Here is a 24,428-nt window from a genome sequence, read left to right as displayed (position 1 = left end):
GTTCATCCACACAGCTCCTCATCATATCTCACTCTTTGCCCTTCCTGGTGTCCTAATTCAGAGTTACTCATGATCCTGCTAGTTTCTCTTCAACAGCGAGACTTTCCTGAAATACTATGGAGCTCTTGCATTGCCCCCTCAAATCCACTGACCTCTTCACCTTTTTCTCACCCCTCTTAGCCCTCAGATTTCTATCATTTCCATTCATCCCCACCCATCTTGTCTTGCCCCTCCCCCCCCACCCCTAGTCTGTCACTGACAAACAATGTGGCAATACATATTTATTAATATCATCTTATTAATACAGTAATAGTACCTGCATTGCTAAAGCCCCTGAACTGATTGATGCCATTAAATCTACAGTTCTACTTTGGGTATATATAAAAATTCCCTCTCATTGCTCATATCAGAGTATTCAAAGCTCATCATTATTTCAGTAAGCAGTTTGGGATCCTTTTGAGTGTCCACAGGCACTTAATATTTGCATCATACGAAGAGGAAAAAAACAGCTCTCTTTAAACTTAAGCATTTCATCAAAAATTACCTAAAGATGAGAAGTTGTTTTGTCAAAAGCAGTTTTGTCCCACTGAGACATCATAAAGTTATTTTGGACCATTCAGCTACATGGCAAAGTAGATGAACTCTCTTAGGGTTCTATCTTGAAGCTAACTTTGACCAGAACTAATTGCATAAAGATGTTCTTTATGACGAATTCATTTCTAAAGCAAGTATAATTTAGTTGTGTGCACATATTTGCATGTTTTATCATACTTGTTTTGATGAACAGAACCAGTAGGATCTACTTCATACAACATGGTAAATTAAACAGATAAGATTTTATTGTTAAAATGAACAATAGAATTGCATTAGCTGGAATAGTATAAATGTTAACTAAGATCTTGCAGTACTTGCAAGATACTGGCTGCCTTGCCAGAACTGCATGTCTACTAAGTAGTAGCCGCAGGCAGTTGTTCCCCTCCAGTAGAAACATGGTCCCTCAGATACATGATGAAGTGTTGAGATACATCAAGTTAAATCACATCACATAATGCAGAATCAGCTGGTGTTGCTCATTCCTCTTGCATGTCAGAGCTTCTAAGGTGTATACAAACTCAGGTTTCACAAATAAGTGAGGATTTTTGAAGGGATTTTGATGGCAAAAATCGCACACATCCTCTCCCACTTCAAAAGATTGAGTGGATTTCATGCATGGTACTATATCTTTATTCATATGACATTTGAGTGATAATTGTTGAATGATAATTGATGGTATTCATGCGGATGCTCTTGCAGATGTTAGCTGTAAAGAGTTTCAGGTATTTCCTGAGAACATATGCCAGCAAACATTTATTCAGAAATATCATTGGCTGTTCTAGTGGTCTCCTTTTTTTTTAGGGCTCATTATAATTTCTTAAAAGGCAGTGTTTTTTTTAAAGTGCTGAATATTCATACTCTGACAGATTTTTTTAAATTCTTAAGACATCTATATTTGTTCTTTTATACAACTCTATTTCAAAGTGACAGTCACCTTGGGGAATGTAGTGCTGAAACCAAATGTTCCAATCTTTGTTCTTCCACCTAAACACAAAATCTGGTTATCACTCCATAGTCAAGGTATTTAGATATCCAACTTACCTGCAAGTTGAATGGATTTGATTTTTTTCTGTTCTATGCATAATTGACAAACAGTAAAATATTCAGGTATGTTTTGTATGTATTTGTTAGAAATTTTAAAGTCAGAATTTACTTCTGAACTGTGAAAAACAGGTTCTAAATGGATAAAGACTTTAGCTAAAGAATGGGTTAGGTGAGAAGAATGACACATACAATGTTGTTTGCTGATTTGCAGGTTAAGAAAATGTGTTAAATACTCATAAAACAATACAGTGAACAGCTAGTGACCAAAACAATGAATGCAACATTGCTTGCTTTCCTCTGCAACGTTAACATGACAAAATGCATCTAAACCGTGTGTAAACTAACTTCAGTAAGCAATTGTTAACCATTGCTCACACTTAGACCAGAGATACTAAAAGGAAAGGATAAACCAAAGCTCCTGTCAGCATCAAAAGGAGGAAATGGGGTAGTTGCATACGCATGCTTACATGCATTGGCTTTGTTTTGAATCTACATTTTATGCCTCTGCCACTTACACAGCTTCCTTCCTGTTTTCTCTGTTGTTCCTTTAAACACAGCCTTTTTACAGTTCTGTTTTCACCTTTCCTGCAAACTAGCCACCTGCCTTCACTGTCAAAACCTTTTGGTGTACCTCTTACCTCTCTCACTACAGTGTTTCCAGTCAGCTCATAACATCCCTAATAAATATATATTCCTTTGCCACCTTCAAGATTTCATTTTTAAATACATCCTTTCTGTGCTGTACTTGTGAAACTCCTTATTCTCATTCATATCCCTCATGGAAATGCTCCAGGTTATTGAGGATTGGAGATCAGCAAGTGTTCTAGCTTGCTGATCTCACTTCTTATCCCACAGTCCAGTCTCATCTTGATGCTTATTCATTTGTTCCTACCAGCTTATAGAAGAAATGAGGTTGGAAGGGACCTCTGGTGGTTATCCAGCTTTTTCAGAGAGACTGATTGCTACATTAGATCAGTTTGCCTCAGGGGCACATCCAATCAAGCTTTGAAAATTCCTGAGACTGGAGATTGTGTTGTCCAACCTCTCTGGGAAAACCTTGCAACATCCCCTTTTTCTAACAGGAATTTTCTAGCTGCAGTTTATGCCCTACATACCTCACTTTTTTATTATTATTGTTTTTTTTTTAAACTGTGTACCTCTGAGGAAAATGTCCATCTCCTCCATATCCTCCCCATTAGATAGGGGAATGCAGATAAGTCTCTTCTTTTGCATTCTTTTCTTGAGGCTGAAGAAGCTTTGTTCTGTCAGCCTCTGTCCCATGCATCATGTGCTCCTGCCCTTCCTCTAGGCTCTCTTCAGGTTGCCAGTGTCCTGTAGCACTGAGGGCCCAGGCAGTATGAGGCAAAGTATGCAAGGTGCAGCCTCACAAGGGTTAAGTACAGGGCCATCACTTCCCTCAGTCTGTTGGCTGTGCTGCTGGTAATGTATGCCATTATGCAGTTAGCCTTCACTGTAGAAAAACACACTGCTAACTCATGTTAGGTCATTTTATGCAAAGTTATTACCCAGTTACTTCTCCCCTGCAGTTATACACGGTGTTCTGTTCCAGATACAAGACCATGCATGTGCTTTTGTTGAAGTTCACGGTTTGTCAGCCCATTCTTTCAGCTTGCTGAGATCCTTCTGAACAGCCCCACCAGCAGCCCCACCAGGCAAGTTTCAACCACTACCTCAAATCAAAGTATTGCCTGCAAATCAAAGTATTGCCTGCAGACTTCTGAGGGCATGTTCTGTCACCTTAACCTTGTTAAGGAAGGTGTTAAACAGTATTGGCCCCACTGTCAGCCCTGAGAAGCACCACTTAAAACAATCCATCAAAGTTTGACTCAGACCATTATGCTGCAAGACCAACAATTCAGCCAGTTTCATCCACTTCATAGTCTACCTGTCTAGCCAAGTCTTCGATTTGTCTGCAAGGATACTGTAAGATTGCTAAAAATGAAGGTGAACAACATCTACTGCTGTCCCCACATCCACAGAATTAGCTGTTTCATCACAGAAGGCAGTTGGTTTGACAGACCACTTATTTTAGCTGCACTGTCTTTGCCTTATCATACTGCTGTCCTCAGTGTTCCATCCTTAAGGACTTGCTCCATAATTTTCCCCAGAACTGAGGTAAGGCTTTTGCCTGTAGTTTTGCAGATTCTCTTTACCTTTTTGAAGATGATTTGAAGACTGGCTTGGAGTTGTCTGTTCTTTCTTGTTACATTACAAGCTCTTTGGCAGAGACCATTCCATTGTGCTGTAGGTGTACAGAATGTTCTCCAGTGGGAACAGGACAGTCAGGTTTATAGCAGCAGTTGCTGTAATGATACCTGAGGTATAGCTTCTGCATTCTTGAACATTTAATCACACATCCTGTTCCTTTCTAGTCTCTTAATTTGATTGTAAGTTTGTACTATAGAGTACATTTGATGTAATTGTAAAGTTTGAAGTTATTAATGTGTTACTCAAAATAAAGAGTTTCTAAAATACAGCAGGTACTTCAGCTTCCCCTGTGAATGCTATTAACTTTCAAATTATTTATAAAATTAAAATATAATTAACCTAGTAACTCTCAGTTATTAAACTGCTGCATATGCAATTGCTTATGTCTTTCCTGAATTCTGATCAATGCTGTGATGCTTCTAGTTCTGGAAAGAAAATACTGATCTGTGAGTGAAGTTACAATTCCAAAGTAAGGAATTAATGGAAAATATTGGTTTTGGGGTAAGCTAATTACATAAAATTTGCAAGAACTGTTGCACTCCTGAATCACTATTGATTGAAGCTGCATTTTGCTGATCTTGTTATTTTTCCTCCCTAATATGGGAAGGATAAACTTTTACCTCTAAAATTGTTCACTGGGAGAGCAATTGTAGTGGGAAAAATGCAAGCTGTTCTACAAAAAGAATGCAGATGTTCTGTTATTTTGAATTTCTTGCATTGACTTAGCTATATATCTTTCTACATTGTAACCACGTGTAATTATTTCACTGTTTCTCTAATTGCCAATTCTAACAATTTTTCATTTGAGGGTTATCAAATTAAGACTAAGTTAACTTCTCTAGAAAAAGATTTTTATATTTATTCATCTTGATTTAAGTAAAATCTAAACAGGAAAGTAATGCTTCACAGTATCAAGCTTAATGGTTACACAGTTTTTATAAAAGCAGCAAAAGCTGTTTTATTTTGACATGCAACTACCCTAGTTTCCATTTTATATTGCCAGTTCTTGCAAACCATTTTGTAAGTTTGCATTTTCCATGCAAGGAAGTCAGGTGTAGGTGCAATTAACAGAGCTCAGAACTTGAGCTTTTTGTAGATACCAATAGGCATTCTTTTGAAAGAACATCATGTTGAGTGAAAACAAGAAGTCATTTGCTAATTGAAATAGAAAACTCTTAAATTTTGTAGAAACAGGAATTACACCAAGCCTATACTTGGTCTTTGAGTAAGAAAGCATTTCAAAGTTAACTACCTTCCCAATAGCATGGATATAACATTGTATTCATGAGGAGTGAGTGCTGCTAGTTAGCTGGTTGGAAGTCTAGAATTTGAAGCTTAGTTCTGGTGATGTTCGCTTTTGCAGTGTTTAGTTGACTCCCTGCTGGACTGTCCATAGCCATTTCTCAATCATTTCTTTTATGCCATAGAATGCCTTGTAGGTGTGGAAGCTGTGAAGACAGATTCTTAGTGCAATTACATGCTCCACATAGTAAAACTCAGAAGGCTCATTATTTAAAAAGCAGTACTAAGTTTTATAAATTTAAGACCAGGAAAATGTGTTTGTATACTATAAATCCATTGTTTTTGCTGACCTGTTAAGGTCACATCTCCTGTATGTTCTATAGTATACATATAGGAAAGCAATATACTAGTGGGAATTTTGAAAAATATTTGAAGACCTCTGTCTCGGTATCTCTAAGTAACTAATACTTTTATGAGAACAATGGGCCCTCTAGAAATCAGTAAGAATTAAAAACTGTTTCTCTTCACTCTGTTCTTTTGGGAGACCTCAAATTCCTTGCACTTTCAGTAATCTTACAAATAGTCTAGCACTTACTTCAGGGTACCTAGTACTTCTTGATACCAGTACTACAGTCATTAGCACAGATGAAGCAAAAAAGTGATGTGATAGAAGTGTTTATTGGCTGGGCCAGGAGGTTAATGAGGAACTAATGTTCGTGCCTCACATGCATAGCAAAGCATATCTTAAAGCAAGGATCATACTCAATACAGTAATATAATGATTAAGACAGATAAATTTGTCTGTCTATCCTTCTTAACATCCACCCAGGACTAGAAATGAGACAAACTACATTAGAGCAAATACAGCTTCCCAGTAAAATAGGATAATGTGAGTATCTCTTGTGCTAGAAAGTTTTGTCTTTTACCTTTTAGCTTTATGGACTACTGAACTCAAACTGCAAAGTGAGTTCAGGACCCTGAAGTACTAGCTCCTGCCAACAGAAATAGAAGTCTCCCAAGCAAGTAGGGTTTCAGGCAGTAATTTAACAGCCTCCAAGCCACTTATCTTAGCCAACTGGGAAGTCCATAGCAGGGCAGGCTCTTGGGGGTTACAGACCAAGGAAGAACCGTATCTGTGTGAGCAGCATTAAAGACCAGCACAAGGGTGAGAGCTGTATCACCTCACAGCAGTCTAGGTTGTATTCTGCAGACATTTTTGCCATTCAACAGGAATGGACAGAAGCAATGTTGGCTCCCTAGCAAGGAGCAGAGCACCCCAAAGGTGCCATGCAGCCATCAGGTAGGGCTTAGAGTTACCTGCTCAGTTCCAGGCTTCTGCAGGGCCAGCCAGGAGTTTGAGTCAGACTGCTCAATTTCCACCCATGGTCATTTTCTTCATTGTCCTTGAGGCACCAGGAGTGAGACCCTGAGGCTGTAAGGATAAAGGCTACTGCCAGGGAACAGCAAGAGCCAGGTGCTTCCTAAGGGAGGCAAGCCTAGATCCAAAAGTAATCCCAGTGCTTGCAGAGCTTTCACTGACCAGAGCAGAGTTCTACAGCATCTAAACACAGCAGTCAGCACAGGGTACTTATAACAAGATCCATCAGCAGTCCCAGACAAGGAAAGTGATTAGCAGGTCTAATTTATCCAAAGAGGGAATCTCCCAAAGCCAAGGTACAGCACATGCACAAGAGGTCTATCCAAGAAACAAGACACTAGCAATATAGGTCCAAAGCCTGTTAAGGATAGAACTAGAAACAGAGCTAGAGGCAGACATACCTATAAATGCAGACCAGGTCAGGGACAGAGAGAAAAGGTGAGGGTAGGACAGGGCTTAAATAGAGCTTCTGAGCCAGTGGGTGGAGTCTATGGGAGGGGGCCTCAGGTGAGGTTGTTCAAGACCATTAAGGCCTTTTTGGTGCACTCAGGGCTATGACAGCTGCAGCTGAGGATTGTTGTTTCTCCTGTCACTTTTCTGAGTCTATTCTGATGGCTCAGGCTCTCCTAGCAGGAGAAACCGACAGTACAGTGTCCAAACCAGATGTGATGTGATCAGTGACATACTACAGTTTGCTGTACATGTGATAATGCTTAGGGATGTGGTGGGTTTTGTAGCATTCTCCAGTTGGCACATTAGTCAGCCTGGTTTTTGTACTTTGAGGCTTGATGCAAGACTTGCTTTTCTGTTTATGTTGCTCAAGCTGTTGTTTGAAAAGAACGCCCAGAAAAGTATCTTAGAGAAATAAAGTAGCAGCATGAAAAAGGCAAAGCACCTCTCCTAACTTTTTCGCTTTAAAATGTAGACCTCTTTTTACAGAATTTATTTGCTATATTTTGCACATGCTATATATTTCTTGCTATAACACCATATGTTCAGGTTCTTTCTGAATTAATCAGCAGAAATCAGAAGCTACACCTTTGGAAGGTTTCCAAGAAATAAAGACTGGAAACTTCCGCAGTTATCAACCCCTTCATTGGAAGTGTAGGCACGTCAGTGAGTTAATTACGACCAGAAAGTTGACATAAAATATTAGTGACTTTTTTTTTTGCTGGATTCATTGCTGATTCAATGCTGCGTACTTCTACAAGAGATCAGTCACATCCAGAGTATGATGTACACCAGCATTTTTCTTGACTGCTTATTGTCCGGGGTGAAAAAAGCTGATTTATGCAGTTACTGCACTGTTGATCTGTCTGGTGTTTATGAAATACAAGCGTAGAGTTTAAGTGTCAAAGTGGAGTTGGCAAAATTGATAGTACAGATAGTACCCTCTGGAGGTACATAAAAATCAACACTAACCATTCAAAGAAAGAGGACCAATAGTAGCCGCACATAGTTACATAAAAAAGAAACAGATCAGTTGGATGTTATTTTATAAAGTAGAAGGGAATGCTGTTGAAGCTGCATAGACTTCGTAGTGCCGGCCACCACAATTTGCAGATACTCTTCAGAGGTTTGCTCATGACTGAGATAATTTTAGTGAAGTGGTGATACGTTCTAGACTGCTGCTCTGATTGTACTGAGGAGGCAGGTGGGCAGTCTGGTGAAAAAAGGAGTGAGGAAGGCTTCCAGCAAGGGCACTTCTGTGCCATCTTTCCTCTTTAACCTTAGAAGCAATGCTATGAACTTTGTATTTCTAGAGCTTGCAGCTTCTCTGCAGGTTGGTGCATGCACAACACAATGGAAAGAATAATCTTCCACACTGTTCTATATTATCAGAAATAACTTAAAAGATACCTTCCAAAGTAGCAATCACTATCTGCTCCTTGCACGGTCTTGGATAGAAGAAATAAAGAGAATAGGAAACTCTTGTAGGACTTTTTCCCTCATTATAGCTGTTGTACTATAGAGTACCATGAAGCTCCCCCAGAAAGGGATTTAAGCATGAGCTGCTAGTAGATGGAATAGAAAAAGAAAGATAGAAAGAAAGCCAGAGAGTAAGAAGCCTGTAGGGGCATGGAGAGAACAGGTTAACTAGAATGCAGTTGTCGAGAGAACGCCCTTTCTTGCTCTAGTGTTTCACAGTGGACCTTGTGAACTAGCAAAGAACAAAACAGGCAAACCACTCTTGCAGAGATACTTTCAAATCATGCAAATACGCAGAATTTCATTTTTTCAGTACAGATGGTGCCAGGTAGAAAGGACTTGAATTTTCAAAATGTTTTCCATGGTTTCTTTATCAGACTGTAAAATGTCTTTCATGGAGTAAGTCACATTTTCCAATGTGTGCACCCAAAAAGCAGGTTTTATGGGGGTACCCAGCCATATCCAAATCAGCTAGAGCTTCTACAAACTGTGTGCCTGGATGTGGTTGTTTTGTATAGCAGAAATAATTTATAGGGCGGGTAGAGGAAGCATGGTAAAACATTGAATATATGACCTAAGTCCTTCTTAACAGTTGTTTTACTGTTATTTTCCTCTCTTCCCTGAACTGAATTATAGACCAGTTGTTTGACTTAATAAAGCACTTCATAAAGCACTTAATAAAGTCACCCTCATCAATATGCAGATGAAACCTTGCTTACTTCAGAGAGACACAGCCTTCATCTTCATAAAACCAGTTCATCTATAGTCTTTCTTCCTCCCCCTCTGCACCATACCAAATGTCTGCTTTCTTCTGAATGATCCACAAGACAGTGTTTCATTTGAACTTCTGCTTTCTTTATGGCCAAGAGTCAAGCTAGGACAGGGTCAGCATTTAGCAAAACACAACTGTTTCAAGAAGTTGCAGATCTACACCCATTCTTACTTTAATTTCTGTAATTTAATTCTTTAATTAAATTTAAATTTAATTTCTTTAATTTCATTTTATTTAGTATCTTTGTAGTTTATTTTCATTTTTTGAATATGCGTACTAAAGAGAAAAACTGTTCAGAAATGCTTACCTTGGGAGCATGCTGAACAGCAGAAACAGTACTCAAGTGCTGTGTTTTTCTGCTAAAAATAGAATTGGAGACTGTTCCAAACATTTTCAATTAAACTAGGACCTTTTGGGGTTCACACAGCCTAGCAATAGTTTCAGCACTTCTTTCTTCAACAGCATACAGCATTTTTAACCACATTTTTTTATCCACTGACTGGAGGTTGTTGTTTTGGTACTCCTGGGGATTAGATTTCTTTCTCCTTAAAACGTTGCTGATAGTGGCGTGGTGTTCATTCTTACAGTATACCTCAATCCTGATGTAGTACAACTGTTCATGAAAGTCAGTGGGCAGTTTGGCTTCTCTGTCCCACTGTATGCTTGACACCTTTGAGGCATAACACTGCAGGGCAGAGGGAGACATGCCCATACCACAAACTCCTGACTGCCTGACATCAGCTGAGAGCAGGTTTCAGCTTTCTTATTATAAAGTTGGCATTTCCCTTGTCATGCCCTCAGTTCTGTGTAGAGACATACCATCTGGTTTGCTTGAAAGAAAGTCAGATGGGAAATGGTGGACAAAGCTTGCATTTGGACGGAATGGCTTGTAGTGCTTGACTTTCTGAAAGCCAGATGGCCACCAGTCAGCATTATTCAGTGAGGCTGTGTTCATAGCAATGCAGCAGATACTTGACTGCTTAGAGGTTGGTATCTGGGGATATGGAGGGTGTGTGACCTTCATATGAGTAAATATTGTGACAGGTATTTTGGAATGTCCCGGTCACATACATGTAGTCATACTTCACCATATGCCCAACAGCAGTAAATTCTTTATTGAAAGATTGCAACTGGCTGTTAACATGGGCTTGTAGAAGATAATAAAGGTGGAAAATTCTGCATCAAATATCTGCATTATAAATCGCAATGTATGATCTTCTTGCACTATATTTTTGCATACTTGTCTCAATCATGAACTGTTAAGATCATCGGAGATCAGATGATTAAGATCATCTTAATGTCAGCAAGTAGTGGATCAAACGCATCCAGTAGTTCTGTGTCATCTGTGATGGCAGAGGAAAGTGGTGACACTGTGCGGTATAACCTGCACGGGTGAGAATGAACAGACGGAGTCTCAAAGCTGGGGTATCTTCAATCCACAGTAAGCTTATTGAAAAGCTATTGTTTAAATATACTTGCTCTAGTAATACTTATTTCATTATGATTGAGATAATCCCTGTCTGCACCTCATTTATTCCCCTAAAAGAAATAGCTGATACTGTCATTGAGGTTGTTGTTAGATTTATGGGAAGTCCATGTGTATTCAGCATACTGAGGAGCAAACTAAATAAAACAACTAAAGCTGTAAAAAAACCAGTGAAAATGGGATCCTTACACAATTTCTTGAGTGTCACGATTCAGATAGCACAAGTATAGCTATTTAAAATTCTTGGTGATTATTTGGGGAAGGAGAAATTCACTTCCGTGAGATGGAGAAATAGAAGAAAAGCTTATGTCAAAGTTGGCTGTGAAGAACAGCAGTTTATAAAGTCTGACCAATATAGAGCATAGCTACCCATTTTTAACAATTTGCTCTATATTGATTTTTCTTTTCTATAAACATCACTGGCAGTGGAATAGATTGAATAATGAAAGTATATCAAAAGGCAGTGTAGTCACATTACAGAGCAATGAAATGGCACTTAGAAGTTACTGCCTGCCCTAAGAGGAAGCGCTTTGCACAGGGCAATTGGATAGTGGATCAGTAATCACATTAGGGGCAAGAAGGAGTTGCGTCCCATGCTAAGATGGATAAACATTTTAAATAGTTTAAATAGCTGACAAACTCAGGCGTGATAAGTAGCAACCATTTGAAAGGGAGCCACCTTAGGCTTTGGTGCACTCAGAGCATCAACTTGAAGTATTAAAGAAGGGTGTGTGTCTGGTTGTTCTTTCTGCAAAGGATAAAGACGAAAGGAGGTCTGTTACCCACTTGGAACCCTGTAAGGGAACTGAACACATTCTCATCTTCACGTTGCCTATAGTAAACCTTTGTACAGCTGGATTTCACTGCTTTTCTGTTTATCTTTTGTAGGTGGGAAGAAAATTATCTTTACATAGTAAAAGTCGTTGAATTTTTACCTAAAGTGTTGTTCACTGTCACTGTTGCAAGGACACAAACGTTGTGTCCCTCTTCCTACCTGGGTGACAAGTAATAGGGCTTAAACAGCTGGGTGTTGGGATGTGGGGAGTCAGGGGAAGAAGGGGCTGTGAGCACACTTTCATAGGTACTTAACCCTTGAAATACATGATATTCTGGGATACTTGCAGGTAGTGTGCTTCTGATTAGTGTTGTGTCAGAGAAAGAGGAAGCAGAGGAATCTGTTGTTTGATTTTCTCCATTCAGGACAGTTTCCCACGTCCACCCGGATGGCTATCACTTGTTCTCTTGCTATCCTGAGACTAGTCTGTCTGTCTTTACCTAGAGCTGAAGGTAAGCTGTATAAACTAGTGTCAAAATTAAGGAAATTCTTGGCCATTCACACTAATGCCTTTCATTTATATTTATCATTAAGTACTGGTTTATTTTCAGAGTTGTTTCCATTGGTTTGAATGCCAACTGGTTTTAATGCCAGAAGAGGTTTGAAGCGTCTTCTATATGTATGGTCCTGTGGTAATTGCTAGACATACTGTAATGCTCTGCTCAAAATAACACTTTTTTTTTTTGGCTGAACAGTTACAAATAGACCATAGTTCCCAGTTAATTATACTGGAATATGTAAGATTCCATTTCTCTCTTTTGAATCTCTTCATTAATGCTGTCTGGCCTCTGTTTATACTGCTTTTCAAGCGGGACAGTTAGGGGTATCAGATGAGTATAAAATGAATATTCTAAGAGGGATTTACCTACAAGATTTCTCAGTGCATATATAGGAAGGCATGAACTGCAGGCACTGCATGGTCAGCATTTGTTACTAGCAACTGTCAGAACTTGGTGCTGTGGTACACCAAGGGCTGCTGCTCTTGGGTGAACAACACAGGATATGGCAGGAAAAAGTTGCTGTCAGAGAAGTTACTGCTCTTGGAAGGTGTATTACAAGTGTTCACTCTGTTCATTTCCTTTAATTTTCCTTCTGTATCTAAAGCATTTGTATTTCTAAATATATTGTGGCTATAAATGGTGGTCATAGCCAGATTGATTACTGCAGCTCATCTCTGCCAGTATTCTGTTTTTCATGTGTGTTTCTTTTACAGCTTTTCTTTACACAAGTCATAATTTTTCTTCTGGGATTTGCAGTTCAATCTAGATTAATGAGAGTCACTGAGTTACTTGGAGAATCTTGTCTTTCTTTTCTTACTCATACCTTTTTAAACTGTGAAATTTGTGTATGTTTTTTCTCAAGGGACGCTTTTAGCATAGATCACCAAATTCTTTCTGAGAGCAGTTCTTCTCTAAAATATAGCAGATGCTGAGGCCCCATGATAATCATAAAGCTTTTTCAGTGGATCTCAGGTGAAGTGTAAGTTGTGCTGGAAGAACAGACAGTTGTTGGGAGTAGGAATGCAAATGACTTCCTTGCCCTCACACATTCCCAAGTTAGAGCCACTCAGATAAGGTCTCACATTAGCTTCTGAGGGCTAGACAAAGCAAGCAGTGAGAGGAAGGAAGAATTGTTGTGGAAATACTCTAAAGGGAAGTCCCTACTGAGTGGCCATTCTTCTCCTTTACATCTTCGCTGCAGTGTGGAGCCTACATTTTGTGTTTCCCTTTCAGTTAGATTGTGTGGTGTTTCATCACTAGTACTTTACAAAATTCAAGAGACTTGTCTTCCTAACCAAATCTAGGACAAGCCCTGCTAAAAAGCTATATAGACACATAATTCTGCTCATACAATGTGATGACCATTATAAATTTAAAGAGAAATATGTAAGTATGTTTAATGGTTTGCTTAACTGTGATAAAAGCAGCTTTTCTCATCAATACAGCAGACTTATTAATATGGAAAGAATTATCATGGCCTGGGATACAGCACAAGCTGCAGAGCAGAAATCCTCAGGATTCCATCAGGATTTCAGTGAACAACAAGCTCTCTGTGCTGCAACTTATTCCAGAATTTCTGAATTCCAGAAGTTCTCTTCAAATGTAAGTCCTGTTGAGTGACAAAACAAGTTATAGCTATAGTTTTAGGGCTTAGAATAAAGTATAGTTTAGTTCTGATGAAAAAATAGCTTACGAATTTGTCATTTTTACTCAGGCCTATCATCTTACTCTCTTTGGTATGTTGTATTCAACTGAAACACTCCCAGAAGGTAGTTCTCCTGTTCTGTCCTAGGAAATTTTATTTACTGTGACACAATTTAAAAGTCTCTTACACCACAGAGCCTGTGCAGAGCAGCTTTTCCAGTGTTCTTATCTTGACATAGGGAAGTGACAGTGATGGTTACCAATGGCAAGTAAGTAACGTGTCCTGTTGAATTGTGTTGAATATATTTTTTTGTAGGAACTGTGTCCATTCAGAGAAGAAAATTCCTTTGCCTTTTTGGTTGTTAAGAAAACCTTTGGAGTGCATTATTACTGTAACCAGGACTGACCTGTCTTACAGAGGTTGCACAGGGCAGTTCGCAACAGTAAGGAATGACCTATTTTAAGACCCAAATTCTGGCTCTAGTTCGGTCTCTGCAGCCAAACAGTTCAGCAGGTGAGTACTTCCATTGCTTCAGGGAAGGAAATCCCTTCTTCACAGCATTCCGCAAGAGGGCTTCTGCAACAGGAATGATGAATTATCTCTATTGCACATCTATTGCAAATTCCTTAAGATGAAAAGAAACACAAAATGAGCGAAGCAGCTTTGTGCAAAACTATCAGCAGACAACTGTCTGCCAGAGGGTGTGCATTCTAGCAGGCAGCACCAGTGTTAATAATTTTTTTCATGTCTTTCCTCTCTGTTCATTTTTTTGGTGCTCATCGTGGATTCTAGGCAGTGACCAACCATGTCCATCTCTCAGTCTGCCACTTAACTCTCAGTTCCATGTGGCTGCAAGAGAGCTTTCTTGCTGATGTCTGATGAGTAGAATAGGGATTAAGACCTTCCATGTTTTAAGTGCTGTCTTCTTGGGCTCAAACAGCCAGTGTTGACAACTCATATACTTTTGTTAGCAATCTTTCGTTGCATATTACTTCATATCTTGACACTTGAGTTATGTTATTGTAAGTGAAATTCATCACCAGCATGTTTCATGGCTATTGAGCAAATCCTGGAAATGTGACCCCTGAAGGCATAGAAACAAAGCAAATACAAAGAACTTGAGATTTATTATTTAAAATAACCTGGTATTTATTCCAGTTTTGTGATATTTTGGATCCTACCTCATGATATTTGAATGCTTAAGGCTGACAGCACAAACATTTCATTCACACTCTCTCTGTGTTACACTCTGTTTACATAAGTAGTTCTGAGTGACAAGGAGAGCCCATCAAGAAAGTGGGAGATTTTGGAGAATGGGAACATAGTGAGCATTTCCCTTCAGTGCTGTGGAGCCGTTTATAACTCTGAGAGTCAACAGTACAAATGAGAATGTGTTTGCTTACATTTTCTTACAAGCATGAAAAGTGCAACTATGAAATTGCTGCAAGAAAAGTACAAAGAAAAAATACAGTCTGTTTCTAAAACTGTTTTTTATCCCCGTTATGCAAAGTATTTATTTATTCTGAAAATCTGAGATTAGTTTCCTCTTTGCATAGCATTTTCAAGGCAGGTACTTTTTTGTGGGAGTCAAGTACAGTACTCAGGTTGCAGGTATCAAGGAATAAAAATTGTGGGTGTGCTAGTGCACAAGAAGATAATATTTAGGATTTGATCTTCCTGAGCATAACTGAGAGAGTGGAGCTGAGTCACCTATTCGATGGTCACCAGACTTACCACAGAAAATATTTTTTTCAAGGGATCGCTCTCATATCAAAACACATTTCCATCAATTTTAGATGATTTTCATATTAGATGTCATCTTAAAAGAAGTTTCTTCAGGTCTTCCATACAGCATACATAAGCATATGTATAAACAAGACTCCTTATAGGAGTTGCTGTGAGAGAACTTTATAGTGATTTCTGAAACAAAACTGCAAAATAATGCTGCTTTTCTGAAGCCATGGAGATGCAAAAAAAAAACAATTATTGGGAAATATTTTGATAACTGGTTCAACATATAATCAAAAACTTGTGGAGTATTTAGAAGATGAATTACTGAGCCATTAGCAATCTAGCAATATGATTAGATATCCATATTAATAAACAGCTGTCACTCTGGCACAGCAGATGTGCTAGGTGAATATATGACACAAAATGTAATTTTTGATGAGTACTTTCTTATTTTTTACTGCAAAATACGTTACTGACATTAGATACGTTGCCATTTGTTTGATTTTGCAACAGTGAAAGTGTTACTAAAAAAAAAACAACACACAATTGTGAGGACAGTAAATCTTGTAAATCCTAGGATGTGATTCTCCTAATTGAATGGACGAATGTTGAAAGGTGAATTTTATTTTCTTCAATTGTCATCTAATAGATTTAACATTACAGGTTTATTATGTGGCATTTTGGTACTGGTAATCTTGCTTTTGCTACCTCTCTAGGCTCAGTATCATCTTCAATTCCAACTGCTGTTGATTTTATAATGCATGGCATGTAGGGTGTACATCTTCGCATCTGTCTTTAAATGTCAGATGTTGGAATCAGGCAAAATTTGCCATTGTGTTCTGAAGAGGAAAGATAAGAAGTTGACAAATACATTTATAAGATGTAGTAGTTTACTACCATAAAAGTGACTCAGTAAGTCTAAAAATTTCTTTAAGTGCAATGTTTTTTGTACTTAACTTCATTCAACTTAAAATCCATTTATCATATTTTCAAAACTTGTGATTATTACGAATGTTTTCTTTGCAAAACAGTAGCTCAGCAAAGGACAGTGTGACAGAATTTTTATATACCATTAGGCAAATGCATCTTCATGAACAAAAATGCTAGCTAGCCCAGTTGAGTTTTTGAGTCAGCTTTTGGTATTAATTTATATTTTCCTGTGGATTTTTCAGAACACTGATTCCTTTGCTGTGATGTACTGGGTAGTTAAAATTATAATTGTACCCCCTGAGAGGTCTTTTTATTTTTCTACTAGCTCTGAAAGCTATTAGTGATAGCTTGTGGGCAGAAGTGTTAAAAAGTACAATTATTAATAGCACATGCTAACACTAAAAGTGGGATAGCAGAAGTAAATACTTAAAATGGCATGACAGGTGATTAGCAAGATGATATTATAGGTAGTAAAAGGCATTCTGAAAGATGGATTTTGGAATCAACATTTCTGTGGAACGATAAAGCCTTCAATATAGAGTATTATGGTAGGAAGTATTGGTAAGAAGGAGTTGAAATGACTGTACTGTGAATCAACTTAAAGATTTTGAAGAGGGTTGGATGGAAGGTGAAAGAGCTTTGTGAAGGCTAGCATTGTAGAGTAAAATAATGCCAAAAGTTAGACCTGTTTGTAGCATGGTGTCCTTTCTAGCCCATGATATTACTTCTATTAGTTTTGCCAGTTCTTGCAGTTTTCTTTTGCATCTAGCAACATGAGTTTCTTTTTCTTTTTTTCCTAAAGTATCTGTAGACCTGTGAATAGATGAGTCTTCAGGGCTCTCATTCACATCCAAAGAGATTTTTTTTTCTTCCAGCCCTCATCTCTCCCTTTTGCGCTTCTTGTGGAGGTGTCCAACATGGCTACAGTCACGGTACTGAGCAGGAGCGCATTGAGGGATGCTGCAGAGAATGGCCTGGCAAAGCATGGCCAGTCACCATAGCCATCTATGTTGAGGCAGCCCTTGTTTTGAGGTGGACAGAGCCTTCAGCTTTCATTAAAAAAAAATAATAGTGCTTTCAAGTTTATAGATGAAAAGCTTAAAGACATCACTAGTGTGCAGTCTTGACTTGTAGAAGTAAAACAAGCTTAAAATACATGAGAAAAAGGAAACGGTATCTGAGTACTATACTTTGTGACCAGTCTTCTGATTTTCGATGTCTGGATGATGTTTATGAAGGACTGATTTAAGATGTAGACAAGAGGAATGAGAAAACTTGATGTAAAAAAGGGTCAGAATTAAAATTGTAAGGTTGTTGTTAAAGCTCTTAGCTTAATTTTGTTAGAAGACCTCTCAACAACTGTGTTCACACACATAGACTGCACAGTGGAACATGACTTCCTTGTTCTTTTCTATCTTTACGTAGTTTCTTATGCACCCTCAGCAGGAAACATGTATGTTCTGAGTCTTCATGGTGTTGTAAAGGTACTCAGTTGTTGCCATCATCCATTGAAGAGTCACCTTTTCCGAATACCTGGAAGCTCTAAAATGGGATTCTGTATGTAAGCAGCCATTGACTATGATGCATGTGGTATATACAAGGATTATCTGTTGTGTGTAGTCAGCCCTTATATCAGGATAGCTGCATGCAGCGAGTCAACAGAATCCCTAGACAATTAATAGGTGTAGAAAAATGCTGAAGGGAGTTGCTAAGTGAGCTGGCTGCAGGATAATAGTGTTTTGCCTGCTAGAATACATGGAATTGCATGGAAAACATTATACAGACTTCAGTGCTTGTCCTGGTCCCTGTTTCGTAGCTGGAGGTTATGACAGATTGGGACTACCATGATTTAACACCTGCATAAAATTCCTATTTTTGATCCATTGAACATAGGATATTTACAAGGAAGTCAGATGGTAGATAGTGGAGAAAAATCCCACATTTCATAGAATTATATACTGTGTTGATTTGGGAGATGTAATGAAAGCGAGAAAGTTTAAGATGGGTAGGGGAGAGGTGAGATGTATTTCCCACTCTTTGCAGTTTGTTTGGCTAGTACCCAAAACCTAAGTACCAGGTAGTCTCCATGTAGAGACGGTTACTCGAGAAGGTATCTGATCATCTCATCACAGAGTATATGTGGTGTTCAGTGATGTGAATAATGACATGGTAAAGCAAATTCAAGTCATTAATCTACCTTCCCTTGCTCTTTCCACTGTCATCTGTGTAGTGGGATTGAGGTCAACTTAATTAGAAAAAAACCACAGATCAAGTGTAAACTCAAGAATGACATATTTATTCACCACATAGTTTATATAAATGTATAATTACAGCTATTTGGGTGCATAATTATAGGTGGCACTGTTAGCCTATAATACTGAATCAGAAGTCTCATTCTGTGACCGTAGTTCATGATAGGTCTTCAATATAAATTGTAAAAAGGAGCTCTTTGAACTTAGGCTTTGTGTTTTTCAGTGTTTATTTTTGTTGGATAATGAATATACTATCTCTTTTGCATGCTTTTATGTTTGCAAATCTAAAAACCCATGAGGAGAGAGTTCTTTACAGTCGCTATTCCTTCTTTTGATACCATATATCTTTTTATCCTGGAAAACATAAATTCTGCACCATATATTTTACTACGGGTGGGGGGGGGGGGGGGGATGCAATTAAAGGCTTCTCCATAACACTATGGCCAGAGCTTAGTTGGAACCTTCAGCTTGGCTCTTCTCAGTGTATTTATTTATGTATCTGTCAGAGTTCCTACTGACTTACTTCTAGTAGTTTGCGTTTTTAATTACAAAGAACAAGATGAGAAAAGGGCTGTTTTGTCTTTGAGAGCTTAACTCAATGGCAAAAAATTGGTTAATTCTGTATTAGGTTATTTTCTACATTCCAAAATGATTGTACCTGCTTGAGGCCACAGGGGGAAATACTTTCTTCTCATTCATATATGGCATGCATTTTGTAAATTAAACACATGGGGCATGCTACCATGCACTTTATCCCCTTACTTTGTTCAAGAAATATGAAAAAGCCTTAAAATATTAGGAAAACAAGACCATTTGATGCTTTACAGAACATCGTAGTAAATTTGTTTAAGTACCTGGGTGGTCCATGAACTCCCCATGTAGTCACATGCATCCAGGAGACCATGGATGGCTTTGGAACAAGGGAGTGACCACAAACATGGAGATGGCTGAACTCCGTTAAGGGTGCAGTCCAGTAGTGCAGGCGCTCTCCAGGGGCAAGTTCCAGAGTGTCCTTAAAGACTCCCCTAGGCAGCTTCTGCTGTGTTGATAAACAGCCGTGTTGGAGAATCTGGCTTGGCCAGAGTCCCCAGGCAGTCCCTGCTGCACAGCTGATGAAACTGTACACAGAAGAGAGCTGTAAATAGCCAACAGGAACTGATCCTGCAGATGCAGAAATGGTGACTGAGGATAGTCCTTTGTACCACCTAGCTAGAGAGGATGCATGTGGTTTGGTTACTTAATAGCAGTGGGTTATGCACAGGCTGAAGTGGTCATGCAGGACCACAGGCCAACCAAATGATAAAAACCAAGCAGAAGAGCGGTTGGAAATTCTCTCACAATCCAGCTGATGATGCTGTTGTGAGGACACTTGCAATAGAGTCCAGACAGACAACAACTGTCTTGTTTTAGAAGTCTGATTGCCACAAGAGGAGTAGCCTGTGACAAGTTCCCAGTAACTCAGGTTTCTTTCACCACTCTGTCCGTGAGCTGTAAAATCAAAAGGTATGGTCTGCAATTATGTTTATATTTTTAATTGCACAATTAAGAGAAAGAAATGCACTGAAGAAGTAATAGCACAGTGGTCATAAAATACTAAATTAGAATTTGCTGTTTGACTTTTAACCTATTGGGATTCACTGAGTTTTACTGCTGTAACAGGTCTTGCTACAAAGTACAATTTGTGAAACAATAAGGAAATAGCCTGGGGAAAAAAAGGTTAAGAGAAAACGGGCTTATGTTAAAAAAATAATAAATTCAAAACAATTCATTTGCTTTTCTCTCACTGGAGAACTGTAAAGATACACTTCAAAGAATAAAGGGAACATTTATTTCCTTTTTTAAAGGTTACAGCATAGCAAGAGGATTTTAAAAGACAGTATTGACTTCTTTAAGTGGCATTGTTGTATGTTTGCACTACAGTGCCTACATACATATTTTCTTTCATTATTAACCCTTAGATAGCTTTTTTTCCTACTTCCAGGCTGCTAACACGTTCTTTTTCTTGTTATGGCTTAACCCAGCCGGCAGCTAAGCACCACACAGCCGTTCACTCACCCTCCCCCCCTCCCTCTCTGGGATGGGGGGAGAGAATTAGAAAGAAATGAAAACCTGTGGGTTGAGATAAAGACAGTTTATTAGGACTGGAAAGAAAGGAAAATAATAGTAATAATAATAGTAGTACTACTACTGATAATGTGTACGAAACAAGTGCTGCACAATGCAATTGCTCACCACCCGCTGACCGATGCCCAGCCTATCCCCGAGCAGCCGGCCCCCCCCGCATCCCGGCCAGCACCCCCCCTCCCCCCCCATGTTAATTGTTCAGCATGACGTCAGATGGTATGGAATACCCCTTTGGCCAGTTTGGGTCAGCTCTCTTGGGTCTGTCCCCTCCCAGCTCCTGCTGCACCCCCAGTCTGCCCGCTTGCAGGACAGTGTGAGAAGCTGAAAAGTCCTTGGCTTAGTGTAAGCACTGCTCTGCAACAATTAAACCATCAGCGTGTTATAGACATTATTCTCATCCTAAATCCCAAACACAGCACCATACCAGCTACTAGGAGGAAAATTAACTCTATCCTAGCTGAAACCAGGACACTCCTTTTGAAAATTCAACACATGGTTCACAAGAGTGGGAAGCAGATGGGCCACTCTGCAGAGGGAGTCCTTAGAGAGAGCTCTAACTGTCTGAGTCAGCCGTAACGCACCTCTGTGCTTTCAGACGCTGCAGGCCTGGGGCTGCAGGGCTCTTAGGGTTGAAACATGCTCCTCATAGCCAAACACCTCTGTGTTTGCTCTTTGAGCTCTCACAGGATACAACCCTAACCACCACTTTGCAGACAGGCTTTCAGGTACCTACTGAAGTTTCATGGGCAATGTGTCTGGTCCTTTTGTAAAGATTTAAAATGCCCTTTTTCATTGCCCACATTGCACAATCTAGATCAGACTGTGAGGAAACTGCATTTATTAAAATATGTGCTGTCATTTTTTTTTAATGTTGTTTCTTCATACAAACCAATTAGTTTCCATAATGGCTTGGATTTTAAAAATGACTAAAGCATAGAACCGTCCAACATGTTGGTTTCTTAAACTTTATATATGTTAAAGTCTGTGGATAATTTATTTGTGACATGGAAAATAGTAGAGGGGAGAGTAATGAGACAAATGACCAACTTCTCATGTCATCAGCAAAACAGTAATGGTACACATGTAACAGGTGATTAAAAATGACAGACATCCAAGTTAAAGCCCCTGACTGTTAAGATCTGCTGACTTTCTTAGAAACTGAAAATCAGTGTCCTTTGAAAAGCTGGATTTGAAAACAGATTTGGAGAAACATCCAAGTGATAATGAGAACAAGAAAGAGGTGAGAAACATATAACTGATGCTCGTTTAAGATTCAGAACTAACTTGCTTGTGGTGTTGTGATACCCTCTCACATTGTACTGATAATATTTCTGTATGGATTTGGACATAGAGATTTAAGGATGACAGGGAAGAGTGTCTGTGTGTACAATTGTAATTATGGAAGGAGTTTGCAATTCTTAGCTTTTCATCTGTACAGATTGTATGTAAACATACACTTCTCTGGTTATTGCACAAGTTAAATAGTGTATATACATTCACATCAGACGTTTCCCTTTGTTGTGCTGCCTTCCACATTCTGTTGTCGCTGTGATTAGTTTTGTCACACTTCTGATTTAGGAACTTGTAGTGAGGCTTTCAGCTGTTTTTCCCCCTTCAGCCTCCTGAGCCACACTCCTGACATACTTTCTTTTCTCTTCCCACTTGTTCTGCCTTGTGTTCTCATCTCTTCCACACTATTTTTAAGATGTAGTTTCACATTAAGAGGCATCTTTTACAGGTAACTTAATGTTCAGTAACTATTAGAGTAATATCAGCATTTCTTCCCTATTAACTATGCTAGAATAGCTCTGTTTCAAAAGTAGCATTATCAGGCTTATAGTGCAGCAGTCTACCATATACAAGACCACTTTTGAGGCAAAAAATGCTTTGTTTTTAAGCCATGTGCTTTTTAAGATGGGAGACCAGGAACTGTGCTTCCAGTGACAGTTACTTCACAATAGTGTCACGTCCACCTTTGACCCTGCAGCCAAGTTTCAATGCCTGGATTTTTCTACATTTATACAGCTGACAAAGTAAGATACATGAGCTACAAACAAGAGCGTTTTGTCCTTTTCTTGTTTAAATATTTGTATTCCTACTTCATTACTCAAAGCAGAGAGGAACAAAACACAATGGATCATTAGGAAAACGTCTAACCTGTGTTTTAATAGTATCAAACTTTTGTCACAACAGTTATGCAAATGCAGGGGATTTGGTTTGTCATTATGCAGTCACATAGTATTTCTCAGGGTCAGAAACGGCCTGCTTCAGGAAAAGTGTGGGGAGGTCAGGAACAGGCATTTACCACTTATGTGCCTGTTCCTGACTAATGGCTTTTGCAGGCTGATGGCCAGCCACAAAGCCACTTGAAAGCAGGTGGGGGAGATGGGAGAGTTCTGTGTCCCACAGACCAGAATCCCTGTTGGATTAAGCACGGCACCAAAGATCAACTACAAATAACCCCACAGAGTTTAATGATGTTTTGTGAAATTTTCAGAAGATTTTTTTTTTTTTTTTTTTTAGCAATGAAAAGTCACCATGGTATTAGTGAAATACAGTCAATTTTAGACATTGCAATCAACATCGTATTTGGCAGACGCTAAAGACCTTTGGAAAATAAAAACGCTACTGCATTGTCTGCAAAATGCTGAGTAAAGTTTTGATTGGTCACAAATGGCAAAATACAAGAAATATGAGCAACAAAAAGACATGACTGGGTTTCTCTTAGAGCAAAACCTTCTAAATAACAGCTTTATTTATTTTGTAAGGCTAGTGAAAGCAAAACACGTTTGGGGAGAGGGATGACCTACATAAGAAAATCACAGTAGGAGATGCCCCAGAGCAGAAAAAGAAACAAAGGGGCTGACATAAACTTGTATTGATAGGTAAATTGCTGCAAATCACAGTACTTTCCACTTCTTATTCACGTACCACAGTGCTATAAAGGATTTAACTACTCCTATGGCTTATTACACTCGCTTTTATTTTCAACACTACTTTAGCCGCAGTTGTATTATCATTCCACACAGGTCTAGGAAAAGAGAGAAGTAATAGTTGGCCTTCTACCCATTTAACTCAAAGGAAAAGTCAGGACTTTTGAGCTGTTTCTATGTTTAGTATGACTCTTTTTTTTTTTTTTTTTTTTAGTCAAAACCATTTCTTCAGTGCTAGTGCTGTTGAGTTGAGACGGTTAATCCAGTTCAGGTTTGTCCAGAAATTCTAAGTCACTTTCTGATGCTCCTTGGAACAGGAAGTGGCCACTTTGCCGGAACAGATGGCTTTGACATAAAACATGTGCATTAGGTGAGATGTCATTGGTGATGGACCATGTAACTATGAGTGTAAGCACCATAGAATTCTGTTGTGTCATGTAAGCCAGTGACTGCCATTGTAGGAATTCCCATGTCAAGGCTTTCACAGAGCCTTATGCCACCATAAAAAGCTGAACCTTTAGGAAACAAAGCCAAATCTAATCTACTACGATGGTGCCTGGTCTTTTATAAAGTCTTTCCAGGAACGTTTTCTTTGTCAGACTTACCTGCAGAGACTTCATCACTGCACAGAAGAGCAGAAGTTACTTCTCTGTACAAACCATTTTGCCGTTGCTTCTGCAGCATGCTAGTTCAGATACTTGAGCAATTTGTGATCCACTAGAACTCCGAATCGCTTCTTGTAATGGTTTGTAGAGACTGACATTACACTTTTACATCTGCATATTTTATAATTTTCCTACCTGA

At 38.9% G+C, this 24,428-nt stretch overlaps 1 protein-coding gene and 1 long non-coding RNA gene across 27 annotated transcripts in view; one reads left to right on the top strand and one right to left on the bottom strand.

The window, feature by feature from the left end:
- CTNNA3 (catenin alpha 3) overlaps positions 1-24,428 on the top strand; it is a 495,101-nt gene that overhangs the window by 444,889 nt on the left and 25,784 nt on the right. The window contains exons 18-20 of one of the 26 annotated variants that reach the window (XR_014587170.1): positions 11,875-11,961; positions 13,455-13,611; positions 13,970-14,167. The exons of 23 other annotated variants lie outside the window; for them this stretch is intronic. The gene's annotated coding sequence lies outside the window, so the exon portion shown is untranslated. Of the gene's footprint in view, positions 1-11,874; positions 13,612-13,969; positions 14,168-24,428 lie in introns of all 26 variants that reach the window. 2 more of the 26 variants (XR_014587172.1, XR_014587171.1) reach the window with 2 other exon arrangements.
- LOC310903001 lies at positions 5,144-9,365 on the bottom strand. Its single transcript, XR_014587218.1, has 3 exons — positions 6,889-9,365; positions 6,427-6,541; positions 5,144-5,315 (listed from the first exon to the last, which is right to left on the bottom strand). It is a non-coding gene; the product is annotated as an uncharacterized lncRNA (long non-coding RNA).

Source organism: Anser anser (genome assembly GCF_964211835.1).
Source record: "Anser anser genome assembly, chromosome: 7".
Classification (NCBI taxonomy): domain Eukaryota; kingdom Metazoa; phylum Chordata; class Aves; order Anseriformes; family Anatidae; genus Anser; species Anser anser.
Note: the sequence above shows the minus strand (reverse complement) of the source record. Positions and strands in the feature narration are given on the sequence as shown.